Source organism: Sorex fumeus, unplaced genomic scaffold (genome assembly GCF_029834395.1).
Source record: "Sorex fumeus unplaced genomic scaffold, SorFum_2.1 ptg000045l, whole genome shotgun sequence".
NCBI lineage: Eukaryota > Metazoa > Chordata > Mammalia > Eulipotyphla > Soricidae > Sorex > Sorex fumeus.
Window position 1 is genome coordinate 4,717,962 of NW_026606102.1, and position 12,737 is coordinate 4,730,698.

Consider the following 12,737-nt stretch of genomic DNA (forward strand, 5'->3'; position numbering starts at 1 on the left):
CACGAAGGATCCTGATGTATTGAGTTTGTACGCCCTGATTGGCTAGGGCTTCTATGACCGCTTCCGTCTCAACAGAATCAAAGGCCTTCTTTAAATCAATGAACGTTAGACAGAGCGGCATCTTGAATTCCCGAGATATCTCAATGAGCTTGGTTACTGTGTGGATATGGTCGATGGTACTGAATCCTTTTCGGAATCCAGCTTGTTCACATGGTTGTCCTTCATCTAGTGTTCTGCTAATCCTATTCAGGATGACTCGAGTGAATAGTTTGTAGATGACAGACAATAGGCAGATTGGGCGATAGTTGCCAATGTCGTGGATGTCTCCTTTCTTGTATAGTAGTACAGTCTTGCTGGTTTTCCATTGGGATGGAACCTTGCATTCAGACAGGTAGCGTGTGAAGAGTCGAGCCAATGTATTGATGAGTACTGATGGTACGTTCTTCAGGTGTTCAGGTCTGATCTTGTCTGGGCCAGGTGCTCTTTGTTTCTTTACCGACGAGATGGCATGTTGGATTTCGGAAGGGAGAACATTGGGAACGACATATCCATCATGTGGTATGTGGTATGTGGGCAAGTGAATGTGGCTATTAAAGAGATCTGAGTAGAAGTCATGAATAATCTTCTCCATTGCCCTTCTGGAAGATGTGATAGATCCATCATGATGTCGGAGGGCAGTCATCTTGGTTTTGTAGTTGGTGAAGGACAGGCGGGCATTACGAATGTTTTTTCCAGCTCCTGCTGCATCTACCAGTACTGCTGCTCTCCTGTTTTTGAGGTCATCCTTGATGGCTTCTCTGCACTGTTTTGCCAGTTCGGACGTTTGCTTGTGGTTGCCTGAGGCACGTGCCAAGCCACGTTGGCGAATAAGTTCAAGAGTGTTCGAAGAAAGACGGTTTTTTGTGGTTATCTCTCTCTTGGCATTCCTTGCACAATCATGGAGGTGCTGAATCATTCGATCGTATTCCTCATCAATGTTGTCAATGACGGCATCTTCCCATGTTGCCGCAACAGAGCCAAAGAGTTCCCAGTTGGTGGTTGTTCTGGGAGTCCTCTTCTTAAACCTTGCATTCTTTTCTCCTCGTTCTGTGAGGTAGAATTTTGCTCGAAGAAGACAGTGGTCTGATCCCGTTTGGAATTTTGGGACAACAGCAACATCGGTTAGGCAAAACTGCCGATTGAATATGATGTGGTCTATTTCATCACTAGATGAAGGACAACCATGCGAGCAAGCCAGGTTCCGCAAAGGATTCAGCACCATCGACCATATCCACACAATAACCAAGCTCATTGAGGTTTCTCGGGAGTTCAAGATGCCGCTCTGCTTAACGTTCATTGATTTAAAGAAGGCCTTTGATTCTGTTGAGACGGAAGCGGTCATTGAAGCCCTAGCCAATCAGGGCATTCAAGCCCAATACATCAGGATCCTCCGTGAGCTGTATTGCGGATTCACTACCAGGATCTCACCATTCTACAAAGAAGTGATCGTTGATGTCAAGAGAGGGGTGCGGCAGGGTGATACCATTTCACCGAAACTCTTCAGTGCCACCCTCGAGAACATCATGCGACGACTGGAATGGGAAGGAATGGGAGTGAAGATAGATGGTCGGCAATTACACCACCTCCGCTTTGCTGATGATATTGTTTTAATAACACCAAACATCAGCCAAGCGGCACAAATGCTGGCCGACTTTGACCATGAGTGTGGAAAGGTAGGACTACAGCTGAATCTTACGAAGACAATGTTTATGAGAAACAGCCTTGTTCCTGATGCCCCATTCGCTCTCAATGGAACGACCATCTCCGAATGCAACAGTTATGTCTACCTAGGTCGAGAGGTCAACATGACAAATGACCTGGCACCCGAGCTGCGCAGGAGGAAGAGAGCGGCTTGGAATGCCTTCAAGAACATCGAAGAAATAGCTAAGAGGACGAAGAACCTCCGGCTCCGGGCACATCTCTTTGATTCCACTGTTCTTCCTGCATTAACATATGCCTCAGAGACCTGGGCCCTACGCAAACAAGATGAGAACGCCATTCAGGTCTCCCAAAGAAGAATAGAAAGAGCTATGCTTGGAATATCACGTTTCACTCAAATGAGAGAAAGAATCCGGAGTTCTGACATCCGTCGACGATCAAGGATCAGGGACGCTGTCTCATTTGCCAAGGTGTCGAAAATCAGATGGGCTGGTCACGTAATGAGATTCAAAGACGACCGTTGGACTAGAGCTGTTACTGATTGGATTCCACGGGATGTCAAGAGACCGCGTGGCCGCCCACCTACCAGATGGTCAGACTTCTTCCTGAAGATCATGAACGATCGGTTTGAGGCCCTTCATGTTCCCGGAGCGAACAGATACCATTGGGCTACACTAGCACGCGACAGGGACAAATGGAGACGTTACTGGCGCCCGCTCGAGCAAATCGACGACTAACGGGAAGTTAAGTGATAAGTGTGATTTCATTGTGGAACCGTCCATCGGGAGACTCCCATGTCCAACGTTTAGATTCAGCCTTTTGGAATTGTGAGTTACCATGGAAGGTTTTGGTTGACATGATGAACTCAGACAGTCTGTCACCCTGTTCGTTCCATTCCAGGCCATGGGTTCCGATGTGGAGTTCATCGACTGATCTTCTTGGTCCTATCTTGGCATTAAAATCACCGACAATGATCTTGTAGAAGGTGTGATCTTCTTTATAGAATTTCTCCAGCTCCATGTAGAATTTCTCAGTTTCTCTTTCACCATAACTGGATGTTGGTGCATAGACAACAAAGATAGAAACTGCCGGTAGTGAGCCACATTTATTCAAGTGTAATCGTCTGATTTGGGTTGTTAGGCATTCAAATGAATCAATGCTCGTGACTAAGTTTGTGTTGACAAGGATACTGACACCACCGACGCCTCTTTTATCACATGTTCCAAGGAACAGTTCTTCTCCAGTGTCGAAAACAGCATGATGGAATTGATGTCTTCTCATTTCGGTCAGATCAATGATGTCGTACTTGATCTTTCGTGCTTGTACCATAAGGTCTTCAATGGATGCAGCAGATGCCAGGGTACGAGCATTAAAAGTACAGACAATCATTTTTGTTTTTCTGCATTTTGGTAGCCTATAAGATGGTCAGACTTCTTCGTCAAGACCCTAAATGATCAGTTTGAGGCTCTACATCTTCCTAAAACGAACAGATACCATTGGGCTACGCTAGCACGCAACCGGGATGAATGGAGACGTTACTGGCACCCGCTCGAATAAATCGATGAATAACGGGGATTAAGTGATTAAGTGATTAAGTGATTCTTTATCTGAGCTCCCTTTCCCCATAGTATGTGTGGTTGGTCCAGGAGCTATTCTTGACCCTGTGCTCAGGAGTGACCCTTTGCAGTGCTCCAGGGCTCAAACCAGGGTCTGTCATTTGCCTAATCTCTGTTCTGTCCATCTGGCCCAGCATCATGTACTTTTACCTGAGATTGCAGATTGGTGGGTGCTGAAGTGATCCATTAAATTTCTTTAAAGTTTGGACCTCAGAAGCATAAAAGTTGAACCTATCTATTATCTTTTATGGGTTAGTTTTTAGGGGAAAGACAAGATAAGCAAATATTCTCTATGCTTTCCACAATCCAGTCCCAGAGGAGTTAGCTGGGTTTAATTTGGGGTCCAGCTTTTAATTCCTTTGGGGCAACTTTCAATGTGAATACGCCCTCCTGAAATGGAAATGAAAATAAATTAATTACATTTATTTTTAAATTGTTTGGGAAGGGGATGGTTTGTGCCACACCCAACTACTCTCAGGGCTTACTCCTGGCTTTTTGTTCAGGAGGTGTGTGTGTGTATGGGGGGGGGAACTATGGAATGCTGGGGATCAAACTGGGTTTGGCTACATGCAAGTCATATGTCATTACATCCTTTTTTGCTTTGATTGGCCTAAGTTAGAACCTTACACCTATCCTTGAATTGGTAGAAATCCCAGATCCCTCACTGGACAGAAATGGTGAGTGGAGATGGCGGCGGAGCCCTTATGGACCTATTTCTCACTGTTGCTAAATACATATCTACCCTGGGATATTTTGCTGCCATTTTCCAACTTGCAAGGCATGATGATGCATCTTCATTGTATGCTCCTCAACTTCACAGGCTCATCAACACAGTTTATAAATGTACACAATTTTCTTTGGAAAACTCTGAAACCCATATAGACTGGGGTATCCCCTGAAGACAATTCATCATAAAGCCAGATTCTCGCTGTCCCCATTTTTTTTTGCTTTTTGGGTCACACCTGGCAATGCTCAGGGGTTACTCCTGGCTCATGCACTCAGAAATTGCTCCTGGCGGTGCTCAGAGGACCATATGGGGTGCTGGGAATCGAACCTGTGTCGGTCATGTTGGCTGCGTGCAAGGCAAACACCCTACCCGCTGTGCTATCACTCCAGCCCCCTCTCGCTGTCCCTTTCCTGAACTAACTCAACAATCTGTGCCTTCCAGACTAGCTTCTCCAATTCACAAGTTGTTTTCTTGCCAATAAAGTCCTTTTCATCCAATGGTTCGTATGACATGTATAAGTAATCATCTTTTTTTCCTCCTGCTAATCCGTCTCATGTTTATCTTTTTGTTCAATCAGCCTGAAAAGAGCCCAGAGGTGGGGGAGAGTTTACCCAGGCCCCAACACCCTCCTTGAATTGCACTTTGATGACCCAAATGACCTTTCCTTCTGCTTCCTCCCCACAAAAGTACTCTCCTTGATCAAACTTCACCCAGGTCCCTTGCAGCACTCTTCTCTACTAGACTTGACTTTGAGCTTCAGTGTCTCTTGTTTGTTTTGTTTTGTCTTGTTTGCTATCGCTGGAGCAATAGCATAGCGGGTAGGGTGTTTGCCTTGCACACAGCCAACCCAGGTTCGATTCCTCCGTCCCTCTCGGAGAGCCCGTCAGGTTGCCAAGAGTATCCTGCCTGCACGGCAGAGCCTGGCAAGCTCCCCATGATGTAGTCGATATGCCAAAAACAGTAACAAGTCTCACAATGGAGACGTTACTGGTGCCCGCTCGAGCAAATTGATGAACAATGGGAGGACTGTGCTACAGTTTTGGGGCCATACTCAGCTGTGCTCAGGACTTACTCCTGGCTCTGCACTCAGGGATCACTCCTGGCAGGGCTCAGGGGACCATATGGGACACTTGGTATGAAACCCCGGTCAGCCACATGCAAGGCAAGTGCCCTTGTGCACTGACTATAGCTCCACCCCCAATGTCTGTTTTTGCTGGATTCCTGTTGCCAAGTTAGAATGAGACTCCTGCCGAGTCAGCCTAGATGGACTCCTTCACCCTCCATATCTGATTGCCCGTAATCTGTGGTTAGATTCCTCACCCCACTATCTCCTGGGTGCAATCTGATCCCCCGACCTACTTTTAGCAAGAATCTTGTTAGATTAGTGTTGCAGGAATGACTTTATCCCCTCTCTGCCCTCCTCCAGCTAACACTACCACTCCCAAGTCACCCCAGCTTCTTGCCTATAAAAGTACTGTTTTTTTTTGTTTGTTTGTTTTTGTTTGTTTTTAACGTCATATTGTTGTTAGAATGCCAGAGATCAAACCAAGGGCTTCACACATGCAAAATAAGTACGATGCCACTGAACTCCTTCCTGGCCCCCTAAATGCCCAATTTTCCTTAGTCCAGATCCACCCATTCTTTACGGGGTCTCTTTTCTCCCTATTGCGACCTTCCCTGGGTAGAATCTGTCCTTACCACTTCAGTGACTGTTCTGCTCTGATTTTAAATTTCTACCCCCTGTGGTTGTAATACTGTCACATGGTGCTATTCTTCACATGTCAGAACACTTGTTTTTTTTGGGGGTGGAGGGGGAATTAGGGCCATCCCTGGCAGTGCTTAGGGGTTACTCCTGACTCGTGCTCAGGAATCACTCTGGTGGTGCTCAGGAGACCATATGGGGTGCTGGGAATTGAACCCAGGTCAGCTGTGTGCAATGTAAGTGCTCTACCTACTGTATCCAGGCCCCATCAGAAACTTTTTTTTTTTTTTTTTTTTTTTACTTTTCCTTCCCTCTAGCTTGAAAACCTACCTTGGCGTGTCCATCTTTTATCTCTCTGCCTGGTTGAGTCTGAGTCATTCTCCAAGTTTATATCATGTGTCAATCAAGTTCTCTAATTTGTGCCAAACGTCACTCCCACCACTCAGCCTCTTTGAATTTCTTTTCTTTTCTTTTTTTTTTTGAAGTAAAACAGATTTTATTTGGAGGTTTTGAAGGGAAGGAGGAAGAGAAAGTGGGAGAGAGTAGAGAGTATAAGGCAAAATCTTCAGTTCTGATAACTTTGATCATTTTTTGTGTCCTTACTATGTTTCTTTTTTATCCTCCACTTGGGAGAGAGTTCTTTTTCTTTTTCTTTCTTTTTTTTTTATTGTGGAGGTGGTGACACCTACACACATATATGAATAGAGTTAATCTTCTTAAATTCCACAAAACTGCAAATCAATGACAAGTTGATAAAGTAACATTTTCTTCAAAAACCATGCCCTTTTTATTTTTTTTGAGGTATACGCGTTTTAAAAATTAAGTTTAGGAATAATCCTTTGCTCGTGCATTTTAAAGTTTACAGGAAAATGGCAAATCGTACGAATGTAAATTTAAGCAAGAGTGAAGAGTACAGAGGAAAGGGAGGAAGGGCTGTCAGTGGAGAGCAGAAAATGCTGGAAAGAGGTTCACGTGATCAAACATCCACTGGAAAAAAGATGGTCAATTAACAGCCCTGATCTGGAGTTCAACAATAAATCTCTCAGAAGAGAGCACATCTCTCAGAACGATACGCCATAGACTTGACTCCAGACCCCGCGCCAGGCTGTTTCATTGGGGCAACCCGGAGCGGGGCAGGTGATGTCCCCTCCCCACCCCAACAGAGCCAGCGCCGCAGCTGAAAACCTCCAGAACTCACCCACTGCCATGCTCACGGCTGCTCTTCACATGCCCAGATGAGCCCCACCCATGAGTGAATCTATTCCTGGACCACGTGGCCACACCTGCAGCCACGCAATATCTCATACTTCACACCACCAATACACCAAAAGTACTTCACCACATTTGATTGGGAAGGCAGCCGATCTTAGGGAGTAATATATTTATACAGATGTGTATATATACATATACATGCTCATATATGCACACAAGGCTCAACCTTTAACATGTTTCTAATCTCTCATAGAAGGGTTTAATGGCTCCTGGATGAAATACAACAATCTTTATGCGCTTTCCTCTAAGAAACCTTTTTTTGTCCCATTTTTAGTGGATTATTCATAACAAGCAATACAAAATAAATAATTTCAGTTGTGTTTGGGGGGCAGGGTTTGGGATTCAGGATGGAAACATGGTGGTGGGAAGGTGTGATAGTGGTGGGACTGGTGTTTGAATATTAAATGTAATCAAACATTGTGAACAACTTTATAAAAATAAAATTTTACAAATTTAATGACACCTTTTATTTTATTTATTTTTTCTTTTTTTGGGTCACACACGGTGATGCACAGGGGCTACTCCTGTCTCATGCAATCAGGAACTACTCCTGGCAGTGCTCGGGGGACCATATGGGATTAATCGAACCCGGGTCGGCGCGTGCAAGGCAAAGGCCTAACCAGCTGTGCTATCGCTCCGGCCCCAAAACTAAAACCTTTTTAAAAAAGAAAACGACAGTCACACTTTGCGGGGGTGTTCTTGGGCCACACCTGATGGTGCTCCTGGCATTTCTCCCAACTCTGTACTTATGGATCACTTCCAGTGGTGGTCAGGTGACCATGCAATACCAGGACCGATCCTAGATTTCCCTCGTGCAAGCTGAGGATCCAGCCCATAGAGCTCTCTCTGCAGCCTCAGTGCACTTCCTTATAACTACCCTTCCTTCTTTTTTGGCCTTTGTTTCCCTCCTAAGTCATTCCTGCAGCACTGAGGATTTTTCCATTTGAAAACCTTCTGGAACATATTTCTTTGCAACTTTTCTTTGAAAACACTAACTGAACTATGGATGGTCTGAATAAGCATGAGGTTAGATTCGCATGTTAGTTTATCTAGCAACTATTTATTGTGGCTTATTATGTGCCTTTTAATTGTGACCCTCTGTGCTCAGGAGCAGTGTGGAAGAAGATTGATGAAGGCCTTTGGGAGCTTTCGTTAGCATTGAGCTCATCCATATTCTTTTGCTTCGCAGTCTATTAAAATAAATGTCTTCTCTTGAAATCATAGTACCAGTAAAATAGCAGTTTAAAGTATCTATCCCAAGGTTACATACAGGTAAGTGCTTAGTATAATTGCTTTGTAATGATAAAGTGATGATACTATTAAAACTCTGGGTCTAGGCAAGGTAATTTTTGAACTTCAGAAGGCAGCAAGAAATATTAATTTCTATCAAGAATATTAGCAAGAGCTATAAATCAATCAATTGGGACCTTCTAGCTAGACAAATAGATGTTTTAACCTGTAAGCATGCTATTAGTATTACTGAAGCTCATTCTTTCCTATTTCTGCTATTTCCTCGATTTGTCGAGACCCATTAGCGTCTATCTGTCTAGTGCGCCTGGGATTTTGCCAAACGTGTACTCATTCCCCTCTGGGGGGTGATGTTTGAGAAAAGAAATTGGGCGTGAAGAGCTCAGGCTCTTCCTCTGGGGAGGAGATGGGGAAGGGAGCCCATGTTTATCTCACAGCTCCTCCAGAGACAGGCACGGCTGCTGCTGGGGGCAAAAGGGGGTTCTCTCCAAGTCCAGCCCTGCCCACTCTGGGGTGAGTGTGCTTGTATGACCCAGGGCTAAGTACCTACAAGTCCACTTGCCCCATTATCAACCGTCCAGCCTAACTTTTCTCTGTCACAGTAGTGATGGCTGTCTTATTCTTAGGCCTTACTTTCCCATTGATTTTGAAATCAGTTATAGAAAAAAGGTTAGTTACCAGTCCTTGATATCAAGCAAAGAGTGACCCAATGAAGTAAAGAAAATGGAAAGACTTAATGGAAAGAGCTTATACTCTGAATTCGAAGCTGGGTTTGGTGATAGCTTGGTCAAGCTACTTAGTCTCCGAGAGTCTTCCTCTTGGATATCCTGAGGATCAAGTCTAGCACCGTTGCAGAGATGAAAGCTAAGATCTGCAAAGTCCCAAGAACCACACCTGGCACTGAGTAAACACTCTCACTCTCACTGGTAGTGGGTGGTACAGTGGTGAGTGTAACCAGCAAGCTCTGCAGCTACGGGTTTGAGCACCAGACAGAGGGAGACCTCTGAGATGGGGAGCGTTCCGGTGAGTTCTCTCACCCCAGAAACTTAGGGAAAATAACGAAGCATCAGGGTGAGTTTCTGTTTTTTTGAGAATTCCCGTCTCTGACCCACCAGATGGCCTCTTGGTCTGCTTATGCTGGAGATGAGTCCCTGCTGCCCCTGATGGCAGGAGAGCAGTGAAATGAGTCTGGGGTGAGACTTGGCCTTCACCTGAAGAAATCGGAGACTTTGTTTTTTCAAGGGAAAGAATTCAACCAGGAGACTAAGTTACAATCTGAAGTTGCTGTTGCATCAGAAAAAAAAATGAAAAAAAAAAAAGATAGGAGGGAGAAGTCATCTCCGCCTGGGTCTTCTGTACCTTCACTCTTGATCTTCGTACAAGGGAGAAAAAATCCAAGGGCAAGACAGTGTAGATATTAGCAGAAAATGCTTAATTTTTTTAATTTTTTATTTATTAAAAAAAATTTTTAATAGTGAGACATCATGAGGTACAGTTGCAGACCTACATGTGCTTGAGTTTCAGTTATACAATGATCAAATACCCATCCCTCCACCAGTGCCCATTTCCCACCACCACGAGTCCCAGTAGCCCTCCCACCCCCCATCCCCCTCATCCCACCCTGTCTCTGTAGCAGGGCATTCCCCTCTGTTTTCTCTCTCCTTTTGGGTGTTGTGGTTTGCAAAAGAAACATTGAGTGGCAATCATGTTTGGTCTATAGTCTACTTTCAGCATGTTTCTCCCATCCTGGGAGGGGAAATGTTTAATTTTAAAAATGATAGCACATACCCAAGGCATGAGTGCAGGGGTTTTCAAGGGAGAATCACAGCCCAGGTTTAGGAGTAAGAGTTTTCTTTTCTTTTTATTTTTCCTTCCTTCCTCACTCCCTCCTTCCCTCCCTCCCTCCCTCCCTTCCTTCCTTCCTTCTTCCTTTCTCTCTCTCCCTCTTTCTTTCTTTCTTTCTTTCTTTCTTTCTTCCTTCCTTCCTTTCTTTCTTCCTTTCTCCTTTTTTCTTTCTCTCTTTCTCTCTTTGTTTCTTTCTCACCTTCCTTCTTTCCTTTGTTCTCTTTCTTTCTTTCTTTCTTTCTTTTTTTAAAATTACCCACCTAATTTTTATTTATTAATTTTTTTTGCTTTTTTGAGTCACAGCCGGTAATGCACAAGGGTTACTGCTGGCTCTGCACTCAGGAATTACTCCTGACGGTGCTCGGGGGACCATATGGGATGTTGGGAATTGAACCCGGGTCGGCCATGTGCAAGGCAAATACCCTACCCACTGTGGTATCTCTCCAACCCCTCTTTCTTTCTTTCTTTCTTTCTTTCTTTCTTTCTTTCTTTCTTTCTTTCTTTCTCTTTCTTTCTCTTTCTCTTCCTTCCTTCCTTCCTTCCTTTCTCTCTCTCTCTCTCTCTCTCTCTCTCTCTCTCTCTCTCTCTCTTCCTTTTGTTTTTGATTTTGGGGCCACACCCAGCAGTGCTCAGGGCTTACTCCTGGCTCTGTACTAAGGAATAAATCCTGGCATCGCTTGGTGAACCAGATAGAGTGCTGGGGGGGAGGGGGTCAAACCAGACAAGTGCCTTCCCCATTTTATTATCCCTCCCGCCCCCTGGAGCAAGGATTTAAAGGAGTGAGATCAAGAGAGAAATAGGTGTCAGGGGCTGGGTATGAGATGGGTGGTACCAAAGCAGCACATGTGTGCAGGTACTCCACGCTTGCTCGGTCAGTGCCTTGCCGGTTTCATTTCTTCATGTCTAATCAGGCAGCTGGGAGGGCCTGTGCATTAATTTGTATTTGGGCCTTGATGGGGAGAAAGGTGAAATAGGGTCAGGCTTCAGTCTCTGAGCATGCTCGAGCAGTTGGCTGGAACTGGTTTCCAAATTCCTCTTGTTAGCAGGAAGTTGGCATCTTGAGGCACCTTTGTTTTTCTTTAGACACATGAGATTAGGCCTTATTTCTCAGACTAGTTTTCCTACATTGTCTCTCCCAGGACTCGCTTATATGTCCGCCCTCAGAAAATTCCATCCCAAACGCTTTCAGGGTGTTGAAGGAGAAAGGTTCATCTTCTGAAACTGCTTCAGGATGGATGAGCGCGGTCACCAGGCCAGTGCCAGCGTGGGGATGGGGCTCTCTGGTGATCTGATATAGGAGATTAAGAGCTTTTGAGGCAGAGTAGTTTCTGGTTTGGTATTTGAAAGAGGTTGAAGAGTCTAGCCAGCCCACCTGCTTCTCTTAACTCTCCCTGAAACTGACCATCATCCCCAGAAATGAGACCAGGGCTAAGTAAAGCCCCTGAGAAAAAAATTCTCCTCCTAGTTCCTGTGCCTCTTTTAAGATAAGGCTTAAGTTTTCTTTTACTATCTTGGGGTGTTTACAGGAAACCAAGTCTCAGATATAAATTGAGTGATGGGGGCAGAAATAAAGGCACCTTTATTAAAACATTAGCAGGATCATGTATTTTTGGACATTCAATTGGACATTCAATCTCCAAATCTGGGGATTTTTTAGGGGAAAGTGCTCCCAAGAAGTGCTCAGAGGACCCAAGATCATTCAAGCCTGAGAATTTGGGGCCTCTAGGGCCTCTGGTGGTGGTAGTGGTTGGGTGTCCTGGGTTTGAATTTGGGTCCTGTCTGATGCATATGTTGTATCATAACTAAACTACTGAGTACTTTCACGGGTCATTATCTGAAGCTTTTTCTTTCTTTCTTTCAGTTTTGGGCCATGCACAGCAGCGATCAGGGCTTACTCCTGCCTTTGCACTCAGTAATTACTCCTGGCAGTGCTCAGAGGACCATATGGGATGCTGGGGATTGAACTCAGATCAGGCAAGTGCACTCCTTACTGTACTATCCCTCTGACCCCTGTCTGAAGCTTTTTTTTTTTCTTTTTGGGTCACACCCAGCGATGCTCAGGGGTTATTCCTGGTTCTGCATTCAGGAATTACTCCTGGTGGTGCTTGCGGGACCATATGGGATGCCGGGGATTGAACCTGGGTTGACCGCGTGCAAGGCAAATGCCCTACCTGCTGTACTATGGATCCAGCTCCCCTCCCCCACCGCCCCCCAAACCCGTCTGAAGCTTTTAAAGAGAGTTTTCAAAGCATCCCCAGGTCAGAGGAGCAGGAGAAATCTCTGGAGAGAGAGAGAGAGAGAGAGCCTATGCAGACTCAGAAACAGTTGGCCTTATCTGCAAAAGACAGGACATTCTCGGTCTGACCTAGGACCAGAGTGTCTTCCAATATTCAGAAAGGCAACACAAATGTGTTCAAGTGCAATAATTGTGGCCATTTATTTGCAGCTTGTAGCAAATTTCTTTTGCCTCCAGTTTGCATGCTCTTTAGAAAAGAACTGTCTTCAGTTCTTAATGTAAGACAGGTAGAAAGCACTGGAAACATTATTTAGAAAGCTTTAGATGAATATCAGAGTGACTTAGCATTCTTTCAGTTCACACGTTGAAAGCAAAAACCTTAAAAATGACCAA